This window comes from Nycticebus coucang, chromosome 13, assembly GCF_027406575.1.
Source record: "Nycticebus coucang isolate mNycCou1 chromosome 13, mNycCou1.pri, whole genome shotgun sequence".
NCBI lineage: Eukaryota > Metazoa > Chordata > Mammalia > Primates > Lorisidae > Nycticebus > Nycticebus coucang.
Genome location: NC_069792.1, coordinates 43,265,232 through 43,286,559, shown reverse-complemented (window position 1 = coordinate 43,286,559; position 21,328 = coordinate 43,265,232). Strand labels below are relative to the sequence as shown.

The following is a 21,328-nucleotide window of genomic DNA, read 5'->3' as shown; positions in this document are numbered from 1 at the left end:
TCCTTCACATCTGAAGCTCTTCTTTCATCTCAAGACAGATAGTTTGTAGTACTCCTATTCTCTTTTGCCAGAAACTCTGTTGATTGGTGTAAAGGAGGAGACACCTTGGATGACCCACTTGTGTCCTACTCTGGAAAACTGACCCAGCAGGAGATGTGCAAATGTACTGTAAGCATTTAATACTGCGGAGGACTGAATCTCCCATCTTATTGTTCCTCTATGATTGTCAGTGGTTGTCTAGGAGCTTCAGAATGAGTAAACATCCTGCGTACATCTGTTAGCAGTAGTGATTGTCAGCCCATGCCAACTTGAGCACTGTCCCACTCAGAACCATGGTTCATGGGTTTCTTGACCTGCACATCTTGAGCACAGCCCTGCCCCTGCCCATGAGTGGTAGCAATTGTTGACCTGTCTTGACTTGAAGGCTGCTCCACTCAGATCTATAGGAGGCAGCATTTGTAAGCCAGTGCTAACTTGAGGAGTAGAGGCTTGCCCACCTGAATTGTTAGTCCATGGTGGGTGAGTGTTTGCCCTAGGCACTGGGAGTGGATAGCTCCTGCCCATGTGACTCACTAGAGTTCCCAGCCTCCCTGCTCCCTCTCTGGTTGAGTGAGGGTGATGGGAGGCAGAAGCAATGGATCTGATTAATGGGTAAAGACAGGATATAAACTACAGATGAACCAGCTTACATGTTATCTTTGGTGTTTGAGAGGTACAAGAGCAAAAAAATAACTGTAAAATTAGTGTGCAATTGAATGGCTATTTCTGAATGACTTATTCTTTGGAGAGAGAAATAGCAGGCTACAATCAACAATTAAAGCAAAGTGTGAGAATAACAGTTGCTCACTGGCAGGGTTTACTACCACTAAACATGCTGAAAACTAGGCCTAGAATATAATTGTAAAATAACAGAATATCATAGAAGGCTAAATTCTTGGCAGAGGCAATCCTCATATGACAAAGTCAAGGCCGTACTGAGAAAGGACTTGCAACTGAAAATTAGTATATTTGTGTACATGCGGTGAACAGCCTTAGACAATGTCCCCATCCCCCAATTACCCTGAAGCTTTTGGGCCAGCAGAAATATCCCACTCCCCCTTGACATAATTAAGAACAGCTCTCCTTTGCTTAAAGGCCATGAAGAAGACTCAAGACAGATGTTTCACAGGACAATGCCAGCTGCTTTCAGTATTGCCCCACCTCCCCTCCTGACTACAAGTCTAATCTCAAGAGTCTAGTCTCGGTGTATCCTAACAGAGGATGTGCTGCATAGCCTGCTCTGGGAGGCAAGGGACGTTATGGTGAAGGAACTCCATAACCTAGCTGCTATGGCAATTAAAACCAGAAGCCTGGTCTGGGAATGGATTCTGAAAGTACTCAACCTACAAAATATAAAACTGGGTAGGGGAAAGGCTGTCAAAACTGGGGCACTATCCTATGACTCACAGTTGATTGCTCTGGCAATGGCTCTTAGAAGCATATTAAAACATTGCTCCATGAGAAACTCAGAGAAGGCAATGGTCCCATTAAATACAGAAGAGATTCCAGAATGTGTAAGCAGATGATGGTAGAAAGACTCAAAAGGCTTAGAGGAGCAGGCATGCTAGAGTTGATTCATTAATATGACAGAAAGACCCTCCACCTGGACAGTGTTCTCTAAGAGAAACTATAGACAATCTATAGACAATCTGCTCACCAAAACAATAAGGAATGCCCATGTAACAGAGGCATGACATGTTTGAAAACTCTATAGTACAGATGCTTTGTAGATAGGAAATGATGTTGCAGGACTGAGCTTCCTGGTAGTAATGGGGACAATGGCTTTCCAGAATATCAGAGAACTTAATTGTCAGAGTTTAGGAGGGAGTAATTATTGTAATAAGCACAGAAGTCCTAATGGCAACATTCTAGGGGAAGTGGTGGGGTCCTAACCCACAGAAATCAGGGTGTTCCCAATATTCTCAATAACAATATTGCTTACTATATACCAAGAGTAATCAAGAATAGCTTAAAAAAAAAGATGATCAAAAGGCTGATCAGCTTTCTTGATAGAAAATCAATCATTTCCCTATTTCTCAAAAATCAACCAATATAGAGGACGCCAAGAGCCAGACAACCTCTGAGCAAGATGATTTGCAGCTGGGGTGTGGACCCTGGGTTGATTCGTCCACAGGTGCTTCTTGCAAAGAAAGAGCCCAGCCCATGGCAATCCTTAAGCACCTAGTCATTGTCTAATACTCCCCTCACCTGTCTTGTACTGTCTCAATAAAAGGTTACTGCAGAGGTTCCTTGGGGCTACTCTACAATCAAGGTCAGCCCACTTCCTGCAAGCTTGTACTTCTAATTGGCATCATACCTGGTTCCTTCCTGTGTCCATCAAGACTAGAGCCATAGGAGCCACTAGTGGCTGCGACATCTGGCGTATCCAGCAGGATCCAGCAGGACATAACAGGACACCAGGGATGTGGACCAAAGGGGAAAGTGACACTCAGAAGTAAGTGAGGCCTTTGGTAGACAGTGGGAGAAAGTCCAAAGAGAAACTCCACTCAGGGCAAGTGGGACCTTTGGCCAATCTAGAATCTACAGAACCTCACCCAGAATAAGTAAGGTCTTTCATAAATAAAGACATTTAGAGAAAACAATGGGTAACTTCCTGTTTGGGGGGTTGAGAGAATTAGAAACTAGGGAAGAAGGTGATATTCAAGCAGAATTTGAAAGTGAGGAGAATAGTGAGGTTCAGAGGGAAGCTGGACCGAAGGAGGACTGGGAATCAAGAGCATATGATACAGACACAAATAAGCAAGGAATTACCTCTGTGGCCATTATGGCTGCTCAGATCAGACAATTGGAAGACCAGGCAAATAGTCTCATCATCAGAAATGTCAACTTAGAGCACCCAATATTGCCCTTAGCACCTCCCTATTGTAAATGAACCACCTGTGACTTCTGTTATGAAGGCTATGTTAGAAGGGTGTAAAACCGGTGACTTTAAGTAGGAAGACACTTTGGGGCTTTTTCCAGTTATGGTCATTGATATTCCTCCTGATCCGCAACACCCTCAAGGGGGCCAACGGTTTGATCACCATATGATCACCTTTGCAGCTATGAAAGATTTGAAACAGGCCTAGCATGATATGGTATGCAATTCCTGTTTTCTAGAGGTCTATTACAGGGGCTTGCTCAAGAGCAATGGCTCATTCCTTAGGACTGGGACCTGATAGCCAGAACTGTTCTTGAGTCTGGACAGTATTTATAGTTCCAAATCTGGTAGAAGGAGGAGACTGACCTGATGAGTCACCAAAACCAGCAGAGAGGAGTCCCTATAACATCAAAACAGCTCACTGGTTCTGGCTAGTGGCTGGGGATTTCCAATCAACTTCAGTACGATGACATAGCCCTAGTCCAGACAAGGCTGTGTTGTCTTAGGGCCTGGGAAAAGGTTCAGGCTCCTGGAGATATCTCTAAATCTTTTATTAAGATAATGCAGTCAGAGAATGAACCATATACCAACTTTCTAGCCCGACTAAAAACTAAAAGTCAATAAGGCCTTTGCCCAGCCGGAGCTCAGAGACCTACTTTTGCAAACTTTAGCATTTGAGAATGCTAACTCTGAGTGCCAAAAGCCCTGTGACCTTTGAGAGCACAAAATGCTCCCTTAAAGGAATATATACAAGCGTGTGCTGATATAGAAATGGAATTCCACGAGGCTAATTTGCTGCCACTTTAAAAGAAGGGGTCAGTCCATACCATCCTAAATGTCATACCTGCAGAAAATTGGGACATAGGAGAAAAGCTCAATTTTCTGAATCTCAGCAATGACAGAAAGACAGCTGCAGAATGCCATTGGACATTTGTCATTCATCCACCATCCTCTCCAATACAGCAACCTACTTTTTATAGAAAACCTGACATGTCAGAATGGAAGCCTGGTTATGTACTACATTGGGTTCGATATTATTACAGAACACCAAGAGAAGCAGTCATTACCAGCCCGCTGGATTAAGCCTAGACACAAGCAGGATACCTTGCCAGCACCTTAACAAATTTGTTTTCACTAACTTTTCTTTTATTCACAGGATTTTTGGAGGCTAGGTAATTTCATAATAGAGAAACCCTGGATCAATCTCCTCTGTGGCAACTCTAGTTGCCTCTCCCATATCACCGTCCATCTTCAGCAGGAAGCAGTTAAGAGTGGTCAGTGTCCTATTTCCCTATGAGGCAGTTGGAGCTTCTATGCAGAGTGGGAAGAAGGATTTCTTCATTATTTTGGGCTGAATAACAAGCCCCAGGTAAGCTTAGTATGCATCTCTAAACCTTTGAAGGGTAAAACAACAACAGCAGACCTCAAACAGCAGGCTTAGAGGTAACGGTTATACTGGTATCGGCCAAGGTAAGAGAATTTCATTTGTTGGATTTATATTTGTTTCAGTTGGGCACCTGATATTAAAGTTATGCTGCTCTTTGGAAAGGGTCTGAGTTCGGTACAGCCCTTTCCCCACCTAATGTAACTTTGGGTGGTGGTTAATACTTCCCATGGAAGTGTCATGGGCCCTATGCGTCAGCCCGTAGCACATAGATGGGTGGTGATTAGCACAAAGGGGACATGTTTTCCCCTATACCTAGTTTGGCTAAAATAATACTGGGATTAGTTCCGTTGGTATAATTCTGTGTTATACTTATATGCCCTTTTGTTTCTTTTACTTATTAGGAAGGAAAGCTCCTTGGTGAGGAGAATGGCTGAAATAACCAACAACAGATTTTCTCCCTTGCCAATCCAGAAATGTCTTTAATACACTAGAGGGGGGAAATGTAGAGGACACCAAGAGCAAGATGATTTGCAGCTGTGGGGTGGATCCTGGGGCGAGTCATCCGCAGATGCTCCTTGCAGAGAAAGAGCCCAACCCATGGTGATCCTTAAGCACCTAGTCATTGTCTAATACTCCCCTCACCAGTCTTGTACTGTTCTCAATAAAAAACTACTTCAGAGGTTGCTGGGGGCTACCCTACAATCAAGGTTAGCCCACCTCCTGCAAGCTTGTACTTCTAATCTGCATCACACCTGGTTCCTTCCTGCGGTGATCAAGACCAGGGCCATAGGGGCCACTAAGGGCTGCAACAAACCAGCTCTTAGATCAAGCCTCCATGGACAGAGAAGTCAGATCTATTTTAGGAATGATCCTCCAGTGCTTCAGTAACTGTAGGCAGAAAAGATCCTCCCTCCAGTCTACCACCACCGAGGCCTTGCAGCCAGATAAGTGTACCCTGAGGATAGAAGAACAGGTAGATATTTCAAGAGAGGTAGATGGGATATAGGATTCCAGTTGACAACAATATTGTGGGATCAATCATAAACAGAGTCCTGGCCAAGGTTTTACATTAGGTTATTCTCAGTTTCAAAGATTTTTAAGTTTTCTACTGAGTCCATGGACCTACTTCCTCCATCCCTGAATGTATAGCTGGGATGGACATACTTAACAGCCTTTTAAACCCTCACAGTCCTTGACTGGAGGTGTAAGGATTATTTTTATAGAAAAAGCCAATTAGAAGTCCCTAAAACAGATCGACTTAGTAAATCAAAAATAATATCAAATCCTGCGGTTAGTTGCAGATATTAGTCTTCACCTCTGATATGCAGGGATAATGGTAACCATTACATCTCAATTTATCTCACCATCTCTCACCTACAAAAAAATAAACTAAAACACAGATTATGATGAATGAGAGTGGCCCATATGGTAGCCGTAACACAGCTGACTTACAAAATGTGGGGAATTTACTAGAATGGATTCACATTCCCTCTGGGATATGCTGTAAAGCTACTAATATGATAAATGAATCATTTTCCATGTCTTTCTAGGAAGAAAGATTAGGAACAGTCTCTGTTCATGTTAAAAGTGTACAGAAAACATACACTTATTGTTTTGCCCCCAGAATAAGTTTAACCTACTCTCACAGGATATTCCAAAAGATCTTGCATCTCCTGGATGCTCCAAAGAACATTAGATAGGTCTGTTATACTGATGATATCATGTGAATTGTACTCAGTGAGCAGAAAGTGAAGAAAACTCTGAATGCCCTGATCAGTCACATGCTCCAAGGACAGAGAATACCTGCCGTATCAAAGTTTTCAGAGGTTCCCCAGTCTGTAACATGCTGAGACAACCCCTCCAATGTCAAGGACATATGTTACACTTCATGCCACTCACCATGAAGAGAGCTGTGGGTATATGGCACACTTCCTGGGTAAAGGACTCAACTACAACTGGGACTTTACCTTATAAACACAAGTAATGTAACCTAACTGTATATATCTTCATATTAACCTGAAATTGTGAATGGATTAATAAATCGTGGTATATGTACACCATAGAATATTGTGCAGTCTTAAAAAAAAATGGAGACTTTACCTCTTTTATGTTCATATGGATGGAGCTGAACATATTCTTCTTAGTAAAGTATCTCAAGAATGGAAGAAAAAGTATCCAATGTACTCAGCTCTACTATGAAACCAATATACAATCACCCACACTTCCATATGAAAACTATAACCCAACTACAGCCCAAGATGAAGGGAAAAGAGGAGGGGGAGGGAAGGAAAGGAGGGAGAATGGGTAAAGGATTTTTGATCGGACCATACCTATGGCCCATTTTACAAGGGTACATGTCAAATCTACTAAGTGTAGAGTATAAATGTCTTAACATAATAATTAAGGAAGTGCAGTGGGTGGGACCACACCTACGGTGCATCTTACAAGGGTACATGTGAAATTACTAAATGTAGACTATAAATGTCTTAATACAATAACTAACAAAATGCCATGAAGGCTATGTTAGCCAGTTCGATAAAAATATTTCAAATTGTTTATTAAACCAGCACGTTGTACCCCATGATTGCATTAATGTACACGGCTATGATTTAATAATAAAAAAAAAGTGTGGTGAAGGCTGCTAACCAGTTTGTTCTAAGTATCTCAAATTGTATATAAAACCAGCACAGGGTACCCCATAAATGCATGAATGTACACAGCTATGATTTAATTAAAAAAAAAAAAAGAAAGAAGTGCAGTACTTGATAGGTATCTTTAGATTAAATTATTTCTCTGACTTAATTATTAGGTGGTGATGCAGAGGTGATCTTTGAGTGGCATACAGAGCAAGAGAGAGTACTGCCTTAGGGACAGGCTACCAATATGCTCAGGTCATATGGCAACACACACAATGTACAGAGGTTAGTAAAAGATCAAAATTTGCTGTGGAATCCCTGGCATAACCGAAATAGACACTCACAGAGAGGAACCCTAACATTATACAGCAAGCACATGCCATGGGCATCAGATGGCTGTACACCCTTTGTAGCATGACCACTGCACCATATCTCTACTTAGGGATGGCCTAGAAGACAGTCATGAGGGAAACCCTCCTAACTGGGCAGAATTTCAAACAGCTCATGAAGTCAGTCATTCTATGTGTGGAAAAGTGGGCTTGGATGTTTGGTCAGATGCCTGGCAAAAGCAAAAGTGAAAAATCAGGAACAAAGAGGTCTGAGGAAGAGGTATATTATAAAAAAAAAAAAAAATGACAAGTACGGGACAGTAATATTTTTGCTCATTCCTTTATCTTTGAGCCTGTCTAACTTGGAAGTGTAGGGAAACATATATATTTCATCCATTTTAGATTACTAATCCAGGCCTATAGTATAATTATGGTTATGAGCTAAATTATGGTCAATTTTTTATTACATTCAGTATTAGTCAAAATATATACATTGCTTTTATTTCTTAGCCACAGTGTGCCAAAGCTCCCTCATACAAAAATATTATCCGTCAGTCTCTGGTACATAAATACTGATGTCAAAGGTCAACCAAAGGGACCTTTTGTTTGAAGATAAAATAACCCTAAGGATTCGAAGAAGAAGGATTAGAACCAGCATCTACTGCTAGAGGTATTTGGAGTTTGATCTCAGCCTTCATATTTTACCCTCAAGAAACACTATAAAATTATTTCTGGGAGGGAGGTGAGATGTCATAAATTTTATCTTAACCTCTTGACATTTCAAATATTCCAAATTTTGCTGCAATTAAATCTAGTTCTGATTATATACTTGGATAAACTGAATATATTAACTCTTTAAGTCAGTTAAAACAAGAGTATGTAAGCAGAATAAAGTGAAGGGAAAATTAGAATAACATTTTACCAATTGTATAAAAAATTTATCAAAGCTTTTTGATACTAAATAGCCAGGCATTGTGGTGGGTGCCTGTATTTCCAGCTACTCAGGAGGCTGAAGCAAGAGGATTGCCTAATCCCAAGAGCTGTTGGTTGCTGTGAGCTGTAATGCCATAGCACTCTATAGAGGGTGAAAAAGTGAGACTTTGTCTCTAACAACAACAACAAAAAAAAGCTTTTTGGTACTTACAAAAAGCTGTACTGTATTTTGTCACAGTAGAGGCCATAACAGTTGTTTGACATAATATAGACCAAGAGATTAAAGGAAATGAACACAATAGGAACATAAAATCGAACCACAGTAAATTATAAAACATCCCCATGCAAACGAGTCATTATTATCATGAATATAGGAATAGGGGCAAAGAAAGGTTAAGTAATCTGATTTATAGAAAAGGGTACCAAAATTCCAGGTATACAGGGTGGTCTTAAAGTTCATGTGCAATTTCAAAGAGACAACTATTTACTTACTTCATAGACATGGTGGCCATAAAGTTTGTGTGCAATTTCTAATAGACAATTATTTCAAATAGATTCTAACAGAATAAATTTTTACAATACACTCATTCAAACACTTACTATATATTTACCAGGTGCTAGGTACTTAGGTAATAGGGATACAAGGATATTCAGGAAGGATGTGATTCTACCTTCTGAAACTTGTATTCTCATAGATGAAATAATTGCAAAGTAGAATCAATCATGCTATTAACAAATGGCAGGATGCTGAAATAAAGAATATTGGGGATGGGAGATGATAACAACAGATGAGTAGTTAGCAATGCCTCCCCCCAACCCCAGGGAAGGAGGAGGAGACACATTTAAGAGGAGACATAAAGAAAGAGTGTAGTAGGCAAAGAGCCCAGGATGGACAGTCTCCCGCAGTGTTAATGGGCTTCCTGTGTTCAAGAAGTGAACAAAGATTAATATTGCCAAGACCTGTGGAACAAGGGGAAGATTGGCAGGAAATAGGAGAGGTGGTAGCAAAGACATTATGCACCTTCCTATAGGCCACAGTTAAGAGAGTCTTCCAAGTACAAGTAGAATCCACACTGGGGGAATAAAACCAAGAGTTTAGCCCTATACATGTTCCTTTTGAGACAGTGAAAAGTATATAAAAATATAACAACAGGAGCATCCAAGGATGGAGCATGAAGAACACCTGTATCTAAAGTAGGTATATTGGGCAAGAGCCAACAGTGAAAACCAGCAGAATATCCTGTGATGTTACAGAAGAAACAGGGAAGGGTGGTTTGAGTGCTTATCGTGGAATCTGGAAGACAAAAGAGGGAACCAGAAGAGAGCAGAGGCACACATCAGTGTAGAACCTTCTTAGGATAAAGAACAATTCAAGACGGCTCTTGAATATGATAGAAAAATAATAGTCACTATTCGATTATAACCTAAATACAGTTTCTATAGAAACATGTAATATTTATCTCAAATACTGAAAGTAGAAATCATTCACATTTAACTCTGGTGTAGACTCTGATAAGGAATAAATTGCCACCCAGGTAACTGATTTTAGAAGACAATAAGCTTTCAAATATCAGCACTGTCAAAGATGTGCTTTGCTGTGGTTCCAGCCGGTAGATCCAATGCCATAACTATGTGACAAAGTAAAGAAATTCCCCAAATGACTAAATCACAAAGGTCTCAGTATCTTCACAGCAATGACTGCTCAGCTGTGAAGATACTGAGACCTCAACTGAGAGTCAGGGAAGAAAGGGAAGCAAACTGGGCCTGAGTGTCATTAAATGGGCTAGAGCTGATACTCAAAATACGTGCTAAGAAATTTAATCCACAATTTTCAAGATCCAATACAAAAAGAGTTTAGTCTAAATGCAGAGTCTGTACTCTGAAAACACAGCAGCAATACTCATTGTCAGGCAGGCAGCCACAGCTTTTTCCTGGGCAGCCCCCTCCTGCAGACAGACAAGGGCCTGTCCTTGTGAAGGTGACATAGTGAAAACCAAAGAGAAGGGGTTATCAAGGGCTGAACAAACTGGGAAGGCCCTAGTGAAAGAGTATGAAAGGAATCACAACAGGCTGAGGCAAAAATATGGGATAACTCAGTATTTACGGAATTCCTGTTTACCCTGATACATGCAACGTATCCAAATTGATTTTCATTTGCACTATGTTTTGTACTCAATAAAGTACAAGCTGAATTCATGATTCTTTTACTGATGTCTATATTAATTTGAAGATAAGTGTTGGATAAATTTTTGGAATATTTATCTATTGTCAAAAATATATGTGATTTCATTTTATTTTTAAGGATATAAAAGTATAAGTTTATTTTATATGAGAGAGAGGGAAGGAAGGAGAGATGAGAAAGAGAGGGAGAAGATAGCAGAGAGTAGGGAGTGAGAGAAGGGAGGCTGAGGGGAAGAGAAAAGTGGGGGAGAAAGTGGCATGTCATCCCAAAGAAAGAAAGGAAGAATATCTGCCAATATATGTGATTTTAAAAAGTTTTTCAATTACTTTTCTTTTTCTTTTTTTTTCTTTTTTTTTATTAAATCACAGCTGTGTATATTGATATGATCATGGGGCATCATTCACTACTTTTATTATTTTTTAAAAGAATATAATGTTATCTTAAATTAATAAACTAATATCTCATAATTTTGATTTGCCTTTAAATTTAAAAACCATCTCATTATTTTAATAAACTGTTATCCCTTAAATACTTGATGTCATTAATATTTTTCAATCAACTTTTGTAGGGACTGAATCAAAAACAATTTGTGAATCTATGCAAAATTATATAATTGACATCTGATCTGACTTTTTGAAAAAGTATTCTAAAATCACCCTGCTTTCTAAGACATTCTATTGTGTAATGAAAACTGCTTTGATCTTTAAAATCAAATAAACCTTACTTTCATGGCTGTACCTCTAAAATAAAAACAACTCTAAAATATTTCATACAGTGGAATAAAAATTATCAGACTACACTCATTAAATGATAATTCCTTCCCCTGCACCACACACCTTTAAATTATTTCATGACATATAATTACAGAATCATTTAGTAAGGTATGCACTCCATAACAATTTATATTACATAAATCAAGCATGTAGTTTTGTCCATATATTTCTTATGGAGGGAAATTATGCTTCAATCCATTATGCTCCAAGGATGGAGCATGAAGAACACCTGTAATAATAGCATTTACAGTTAAAAGAAGACAAATGAAAGCCACACAAATATGGACAAAGAAAAGATTAGAGTGGACAATAATTCTCTTTTATGAGTTCTTACTATAGGCCAGATTCCAAGGTCAAGAGCTGGATTTTGCACTCACCTCGCTCTTCCCATAATACATTTAGACCAGTACTGCTCCACCTTCTTGTAAAAGCCCCTTTCTTTAGAAATTGGACATAGATCTTTATCCCACCTCACTTGTCCCACCACTCAACTCATTATGTCTCCTCCTCAATCTCCGGATATTTGTCTCCTCTTCCCAGTTTTCTCTTCCATCCCAAGTCCTGCCCACCTCTAGTATTTCTAAGCCATGTTCATTTTTTTAACCTCCTCATTTCCGATTGTCTTAATCCGAATTGGTTCCCTAACTATTCTTGGAACTTGCCATCATTCTGAAGTGCCCCAATTTTGAAATATTAAACTCTAACACCCTGATGTCAGACACTAACTTTCAAATGCTTTGACTCTTCCATTCACCAGTTACCATTTAACTTGCTTTTTTATCTCACTAGACCCTCCAGTCCATGGTAACATTTTTATCATCTTATCTACCTTTATTCTACTTCTTATTCCTTAACAAAGTTTATTATTAATAATTCATCAAATTCTTTGCCAAAGTCCATGTCACCACCAAGAATTTTAATTTAGTTGTATGCCTAAGAAAATGTCAACCATGAATCAAGCATGGTTTCTATACTCAGCAGATCATACAGTATTTCTCACCAACCTTTCTCATCTTCTAGTACCCATAGTAATTAGAGCAAATACTAAACTCTCCTCATTTCCGTTGATTCTCTTATCACAAAAATTTCCTCTCATTCTCAAGATGATTTCTTTCCCTTCTTCAAACCCTCACTGACTTCAGGGTCACTATACTTTCATCATGTCTCTTTGTCCAGATTTTATAGATCATCTCTTTCTTAGCTTCCTCATTTGTAAATGAGGATAGCTAGATGGAATAGCATACACACCTCTTAGCATTGTTGAGAAGATTAAATGTATTGATACATATACAATACTTATCTTTGAATGGCCCAGAAGAATTATGCAACAAATCCAGGCTGTGGGTCTTCTAGTCCCTTCTCTTTTGCATTTCCTTCTCCATCTTACTGACTACATCCTTCCTTGGAAATCACAACCACCAGGTAGACGACTGTGATTACCATCCATATGTGATGTCTGACAAATCTCTCCCTTCAGCCTAAATCTCTCAGTAGAACTTTAAAATGTATAACTATTTACCTACACATTTATAAAACTAAATTCATCATCTTCTTTCCTACTTTGCTTTTCCTTAAGCATTCTGTCTCAGTGAATGCTACCATCTTAAACTAACTGCCCAAATCAAACTCCTGTGCATTTTCTTCAGTCGCTCTCAGTCCCTCTCTGCATATACTTATCTCTCCAACCATTTGACAGGTCCTGTTGCCTCCATATTCCAAATGTCTTTGGAATCAGGCATAAATTATTTAAATACTCAGTAATATAAATGATTTCATGTCATCATCATCTCTCATTTGGGTTTATAGCCGCCTCCTAATGGGTATGCTACCTGCAATCTTGCTTACACTATAATTTATCTGCACTATACTTACAATGGCCTTCTAAAACCACAAATCTAGCTGAATCACTTCTCTTCTAAAGACATAAAAGGTAAATTCCTACAATTTTCCACCATCTTATCTATCTTTCAACATCTTTATACATATAAACTGCCTCATGTCACTGTAAGTAAACTGTCTGCTCCAGTACCCATGTTCACTCATCTACTCAAAACTTTCAAGTATCCTTACTTTTATATGTGCCTACTTTACCTTCAACAATCAATTATATTCATGAGCATAAAAATTTCAATCTATTGATCCCACTTAACCCTACCACTACATCATAATAGCAAATTGCCTCTTTAATGTTTCTACTATCATTATCTTGGCTTCCTATTTCATTCTAATATGTACAAAAAAAATTCTCTGAGATTCCAAAATCTGAGTATTATTGAGATGTTTAAACAGTCTGGCACACATCCCACCTTTCCCACTTGCCACTCTGCTGTAGCCATTTTAATTTGTTTTTCTTTCCTAAAATTAGAACCCCTTAGTCTTTCCTCATTTTTAATATCCTGGTTTTCCTCATCAGCACTGATATTCTTGCTTCAAATATCACACATGTATTTATTATATAATACTTAGGTTGTCTTTTTCCACTAGAATGTAAGCATAAGAGTAATAATTTTTGGTTTTTCTTTGTTATTGCTATGTTTCTAGAACCTAGAATAGTGCTTAAACCAAATTTGGTGATGAATAGTTAATGAATAAATAAATGAAGGAATCAAATTCTACATGACTTCTCTTTGATCTTTGCATAGAGCCTAAACTTTTAGTATTTTTTTTTTTTTTTTTTTTTTGTAGAGACAGAGTCTCACTTTATGGCCTTTGGTAGAGTGCCGTGGCGTCACACAGCTCACAGCAACCTCCGGCTCCTGGGCTTAGGCGATTCTCTTGCCTCAGCCTCCCGAGTAGCTGGGACTACAGGCGCCCGCCACAACGCCCGGCTATTTTTTTTTTGTTGCAGTTTGGCCGGGGCTGGGCCTGAACCCGCCACCCTCGGCACATGGGGCCGGCGCCCTACTCACTGAGCCACAGGCGCTGCCCAACTTTTAGTATTTTTTTATACTGTTCTGCTTAATCTTCCCTCTGCCTACCTCTAAAGAGTTTCTTGTCTTTAGTTACACAGTCTCTCTCTACCCACATGGCTAATATATATTCATGTTTTAGTCTCACTCCCCATCTGGACATCACATACTACTCATCACATACTACTTGTCTCAGTGTGCAAAATTCATCTATTTATTCAACTGAAATTTATAACTGCAAACCATATCAGAGCAAGGCCACCTCTCTCTTCTGTTCCCCTTTTTATTCCAAATACTTGGCACAATGTCTAGTACAGTTAGTACTGTAAAGGAATGCATTTTTGTTATCTTAAACCTTCTAGAAGTGAGAAAAACTAAGACTTGCTTATGGCTAGAGAGTCACTGTATGAAAAATTTAGTATTTGAATCCAAGTCTTTCTAACATCATATTCCTTCCATATAAAATATTCACCAGTTATATAATTTTCTGTTAGGAATTACTAAGTATGAACTTATCATCACATATCAGACCTTATTTTCAATATAAGTTATTGATCATTCTTGAGAAATTTTGTTTGACAAAAATAAAATGTTTATTTCTTATAGCAGTAGGTAAAGGGAAGCTTAATGTTATATTCATCTTTAAGCATAAATATTTATGTGTCATCTATCTTCAAACCTCTTAATACTTTACAAAGGTTGTATATCAGAACAGAGTCAGAATTATGGTTATTCCAGTGGAAATCTGACAGATGAGGAAGTTAATTTACCTGTTAAAGTGCAAATCTCCTATTTCTCGATCACTGCAGGAAACTAAAAAGCTAACCCCTGGGACAAGAAGTATAGCAGGTGGAGCCATGACACAAATGCCAGCTAATCTGATCAAATTTGTGGTGCATGTGTTGTGCTAAAATTATTAAGAGGTAATCAGTAAGACAAAAAGCTCAACATGATGTAAACTAATAAAGAACAAAGTCAAAATCATAGTTAAAATGTTATTTTTCCACACAAGACACATCAAAGCAGAAAAACCGCTTTCTGACCCACTGTGAAGACTACAATTATTTCTAACGGGTTATAAAGATAGGCTTGTGTTTGTCAAGTAAAGAAATGTTTTTCTTGGTATACATTAAAGTGTTTTACATGGAAAGACAACAGTCTTTTGTTTTTTTTTTTTTTTTTTTTTTTTTTTTTTGGTAGAGACAGAGTCTCACTTTATGGCCCTCGGTAGAGTGCCGTGGCCTCACACAGCTCACAGCAACCTCCAACTGCTGGGCTCAAGCGATTCTCCTGCCTCAGGCTCCCGAGCAGCTGGGACTACAGGCGCCCGCCACAACGCCCGGCTATTTTTTGGTTGCAGTTTGGCCGGGGCCGGGCTTGAACCCGCCACCCTCAGTATATGGGGCCGGCGCCCTACCGACTGTGCCACAGGCGCCGCCCGACAACAGTCTTTTGAGTCAGTAACTCTTGGGTACGAATCATCGTGTTAGCACTTGGGAGGTATGTGATCTCATACATGTTACATAAACTCTGAGCCTCAGTTTCTCCTTTTGTAAATTGCCAAAAATTTTTCATGCCTCCGACTCTTTTTTGAACCAAATGAATATTCAAAAATATTTTTAAACAATATAAATACCAAATTAAAAAAAAAAGAATTATGTGATATCAAGACCAAGCTTGACATGGAAAAGCAAAATGAAGTTAAATACGCAAAGAATCATTAGAAAAGGAAATACTCAGAAAACACAACACCTTCCTTTTCTGCCAAAAGTTGGAAAAAATCTTTTAAACTTTTTTGCCCTCACTAAAAGCAAGATTTGATGGCTAAATGGTACTCTGGAGAGGAAAATATCAAAAGAGGAGAAAGTTCTGTGGGTAGGAAGCTATGTCTGCCACGATCTTCCTCTTCTTGCATTGATTTCCCATTTCATCCAGTGTTTTGATGCTTTTCGGCATTTACCCTTGTCTTCTATCAAATTATCTTTTAATCTGCTGGTATTACTGTGTAGAGCTTTGTAGACCAAAGGCATAAAAAAAAAAAAAAGAGTAAGCAAACAAACAAAACACTAAGGCAAGCTGAGTCAGAAGAAACAAAGTCCCCTCTCTGACTATACTGTGAACTTTTCTCCCATCCTCTCCCACTCCAACTATATTTTCTGTTTTTTAATCTGAAACATAATATCTAACTTGTAGAGCTGCATAGAAGATGCCTTGTGTTTTTCTTACCCTCTTCCCAGCTGAAAGGCAGCAAAATTGTGGGAAGAGATTGTCCTGGTGTGCATTCGCAGTTTTGGCTGAGTGTCTTTCATATGTAATCATGCTTTCCTGCATTAAAAATTGAACTTGCAGTAAAATTTCTTCAGTGCCCCTGCTATAGGCAAAATGGTATCCCCCAAAATTCGTCCCTTGAAACCCTAACATCCAATGTGACACTATTTGGAGTAAGGAAATAGTTAAGGTTCAATGAGATCACAAGTGTGGGGCCCTAATCTGATAAGGTTAGTGTTCTGACATTACGACACCAGAGAGCTACTCTCCTTTCTTTTTCCACTATGTGAGGACATTCACAGTGGTCACCTGCAAGTCAGGAAGAGGACTATCATTTAACTAACTGGCACTTTGATCTTGGACTTCTAATTCTCTAGAATCACGAGAAAGTAAATTTCTCTTGTTTAAATCTCCAAGTCTGTGCATTTATTATGGCAAGCTAATATAGTCCCTGCTTCATTTCTCACACTAGAGTCTCTAGGAATGTGGTATTTAAACATACATGGAAAGGCCTGACTGCCTCAGAGTGTAAGGGTGATACTAGAAGCAAAGAAAGCACAATTGCCTAACTTCCATTGCCTAACATCTACTGTGGTTACTGTCAATTAAATAAGGAGGCAAAGCATATTTCAAAGACAAAACACATACATATTCATTGATTCTGATGGGAATAATTGAGTGCTTGACATAGACCTAATTACAAAGATAAATAAGACACAACAGTCAATTGACAACAGGCAATTTAGTAGAGGACATAGACACATAAACTAGTAAATATGGTGCAAAATCCTAAGTAAAATATAAGAGCTACTTATTAATATAATAGTAAAAAGGAGAAAAATCTGATCTAGTCAAAATGATGAAAAATAAGAAAAAATACTCAGAGGAAGCTATCCAAAAAAGCATAGATTTATCTTCTAATAGAATTTAGTATGTTTAATAAAAGCTGTCAAGTGCATTATCTTAAGAAAGCACTAGGTTTTCCAAGAATTCAAAACCAAAGTAGACAATTTCTTAGTGCCTAAAAGAGAGTAAAAAATAACATTCTCATTTGTAGCTTCTAGGTTATTTTGCTCTGTATTTTGTACTCTGTGAAAACATAATTAACCTTCCTTTAATCTGAAAATTTCACAGTTTAGGTGAAGAGATCGTGCTACTCTGAATGAGACATGTATTAGGTTGCATGTGCTTACAATGCATAAATGGGTTTTTTTAGATTTAATAGAAAAGGGATCACTGGGCAAAGATTCCTGCTGACTTGACTTCTGGATTATATTTTGGGGACCCTCAGGCTCTACACCCACAAAGTCTGTAAGGAACAAATACTTAATAGTTATAGCAGTGGGACCAGATCTTATGACATTCCAGAGGGCAAGATATGATTTGAAAATTTTAACAAATTAGCATTTTCAATATTAAATTAATGGACTTGTCAATATAAAATTCCTTTTTCCATTTGGATTATTTTTAAAGCCAGTCCACCAAAATGAACCCAGGCAGGGAAAAGAGCATTGAAGAAAACCATCAAGGAAAGTAAGAGGAAAAGGAAGGAAACATTTGCTCTAACACCCAAGAAGAGCTTTGTCTGAAAGTTGAGACCACGTATTTATGTTAAGCTTGAGCCTTTCTGACCCTCAACCAGCAGAGAAAGCAAAAAACTAAAAACCGAATCCAAATGCAACTTACCCTGGGTCTCCAAGGACTTTAGTGCCTTTATCCCAATACCCAGCAGCAATTCAATGGATTTGCCCCATCCAGAAACATATTGCCTCCCTTTGTAATTAAGGAGTGAGGAAAAGGGAGGAAGCTATCACAGCACACTGAGAAAATGAAAAAAGTTATAAAGCTGACTGTGGTAGGTCAAGTGTGCTCTAAGGTAGATCCAGCCATGAATTTAAGTTACCATGTGCCTATTTTATGCTACTGTGCTTAGAAAGGAATAGAGATTTTAAATAAATGATCAGGAGAAGATTATAAGGAAACATTTAATAGGGAAATTAATAATGACTATATCTAAGTCAAAATGTGTTCCACTAAAAGATGTATCAGCTGCTAATTCAGTAGGACATTGAAAATTATATAGCCAGATGGACTAATATCTTTCCAATCACTTCTTTGTCTTCATAGGATATATTGGTAAACATTGTACTATTAGATCATCAGTCAACCACTATGTACCTTTAGCTGAAAAGGTCATTTTTTCCACATAAGACAGTTAATCAAGATAAATTAGCATTCTTCAGAGAAGATATAGTAAAGAATAATAAAAGGAGGGGCGGCGCCTGTGGCTCAAAATAGTGGGGCGCTGGTCCCATATACCGGAGGTGGCAGGTTCAAACCCTGCCCCGGCCAAAAACTGCAAAAAAAAAAAAAGGAAATAATCTCATTTGAACCTATCTTTATAAAACATACACTGTCTGCTACATTCTTAAATCATTTCCTTGAAAGTATGAATGTTCGATTTGCTTATCTTTTATGAATTATGTACGCCTCTCACTGATAAATTCCATACTAATAGCAATTAAATGAAATTGAAACATTACTTTGTTTGAAAGGGTTTGCCAGTACTTTGTGATTAAAATTGAAAATGTTATAAAGGTGCATGTACTCATAGGAAAACATTTATTTTTAAAAGAAATAGAATAGGAGAACAGAAGATATAATAATAAATGTTATATTTATAGAAAATAATAGACGCCGTTGCTGCCCGTAGGTGGGTGTGGCCACTGTGCCTGGAGGGAGGTGGCGGCGGTGGCCAGTAATGCCTGGGAAATGCCTCTGTGGGGGATATTATGGAGCTGGAAGCACCCTTGGAGGAGTGTGAGAGCCAGAGAAAGAAGAGGCAAAAGAGCTTTATGCATATTGGAATTTCGGATAAGGGATTAAGGACCTGTACTTCTTATAGGGTTGTTATGAAGATTTAAAGATAAGATGAAAACACACTACACAATGCTGAGTGATAAAAGGAAGTCAAGGCACCATTATGACTCAGATGAGAAATTAGAAACAAGAGAAAATGGTGGTGTGAATTACTTGATGCTCCCAAGCCCAAAAAAGCTAAAATGAAAGAGAAGCTAAATGGAGACACTGAAGAAGATTTAATAGACTTTCAGGTGAATTCTCTAAATCTCATGAGTCAAGAAGAAAAGATCTACCAAATGGAGATATTAATGCATATTAAAAAAATCAAAATGAGTATCATCCTTAGATAGTTTTACTCATAAATCAAGTGACAATAAACTGGAGGAGACACTAACATGTGAACAGAAAGAAGGAGCCTTCTCAAGTTTTCCTATTTCTGAAGAAATTATAAAGCTTCTGAAAAGTCGAGGTGTAGCATATCTCTTTTCTATTCATGTTAAGACCTTTGATCCTGTATATGAAGGAAAAGATTTAATAGCTCAAGCACGAACAGGAACAGGAAAGATACTCTCTTTTGCCATCCCCTTGATTGAAAGACTCCAAAGAAATCAAGAAATAATTTTAAAAAGCTGCTCACCAAAAGTACTTGTTTTGGCTCCAACAAGGGAACTGGCAAACCAAGTAGCCAAAGACTTCAAAAATATAACTAGGAAGCTCAGTGTCGGATGTTTTCATGGCAGAAGCCAAATTAATCATTCAAAATCGTATTGACATCTTGGTTGGGACCCCTGGTCATTATCAAAGACCATGTGCAGAGTGACAGATTGGATCTTTCTAAACTGTGCCATATCATGCTTGATGAAGTGGATCAGATGTTAGATTTAGGGTTTGCTGAGCAAGTTGAAGATATTATTCATGAATTCTACAAAACTGATTCTGAAGACAATCTTCAGACTTTACCTTTTTCTGCAACTTGCCCACAGTGGGTATACAAAGTTGCAAAAAATAAATGAAATCCAGATGTGAACAGGTTGACCTTGTTTGAAAAATGACTGAAAAGGCTATAACGACTATGGAACATTTGGCCATCCTGTGTCATTGGTCTCCGAGGCCAGCAGTTATTGGAGATGTCCTTCAAGTCTACAGTGGGTCTGAAAGGAGGGCTATTATTTTCTGTGAGACCAAGAAAACGTAATTGAAATGGCCATCAATCCACATATAAAATAGAATTCCCAGTGTTTACATGGAGACATTGCACAATAACAAAGAGAAATTACACTGAAAGGCTTCAGAGAAGGTAGTTTTAAAGTTCTGGTGGTAACCTGTTGAGTCCTATATCCACTGCTCTGGACGCACAGGTAGAGCCAGCCAGACAGGGATTTGTATATGTTTTTATCAACCAAAAGAAAGAGGTAAGATATGTGGAACAAAATACAGGAATTACTTTTAAACATGTAGGTGTTCCTTCTACAATGGATTTAGTTAAATCTAAAAGCATGGATGCCATCAGGCCTCTGGCTTCAGTTTCTTATTCTGCTGTTGATTTTTTCCAACCATCAGCTCAGAGACTGATGGAAGAGAAGGGGGCAGTGGATGCATTGGCTGCAGCATTAGCCCATATTTATGATGCATCAAACTTTGAACCACAATCTTTAATCATCTCTGATAAGGGGTTTGTGACCATGACTTTGGAAAGCCTAGAGGAAATTCAGGATGTCAGCTGTGCTTGGAAAGAACTTAACAAAAAGCTGAGTAGTAATGCCGTGTCCCAGATTAACAGAATGTGTGTCCTAAAAGGAAATATAGGTGTTTGCTTTGATGTTCCCATGGCATGATTCAGACTGGATACTCTCAGTGCTAACCAAACTACATGAAATTGAAGAACATTATGATGGAAACACATCTTCTAATTCCAGAGTGAGGAGTGGCTGGTAGGGCAGGTTAGGTTGGTCAGGTGATTGATCTGGTGGCCAGTCTAGTAGACAGAGTCACAGGGGAGTTGCTCAGGAAGTTGACAAGATGGTAGAAGATGAAGTGGGAATAGAAATCCATCAAGAAGTGGGGGCCACAAATGGAGTTTTGAATGAGTATTGGATAGTTAATCTACCTATTGTTGCCTAATCATGTAC

At 38.5% G+C, this 21,328-nt stretch overlaps 1 protein-coding gene and 1 pseudogene across 1 annotated transcript in view; one reads left to right on the top strand and one right to left on the bottom strand.

The window, feature by feature from the left end:
• Positions 1 to 21,328, bottom strand: part of CNBD1 (cyclic nucleotide binding domain containing 1) — a 412,528-nt gene that overhangs the window by 239,878 nt on the left and 151,322 nt on the right. The gene's annotated exons all lie outside the window — the stretch shown is intronic.
• Positions 1,464 to 21,286, top strand: LOC128563998 (ATP-dependent RNA helicase DDX50-like; annotated as a pseudogene).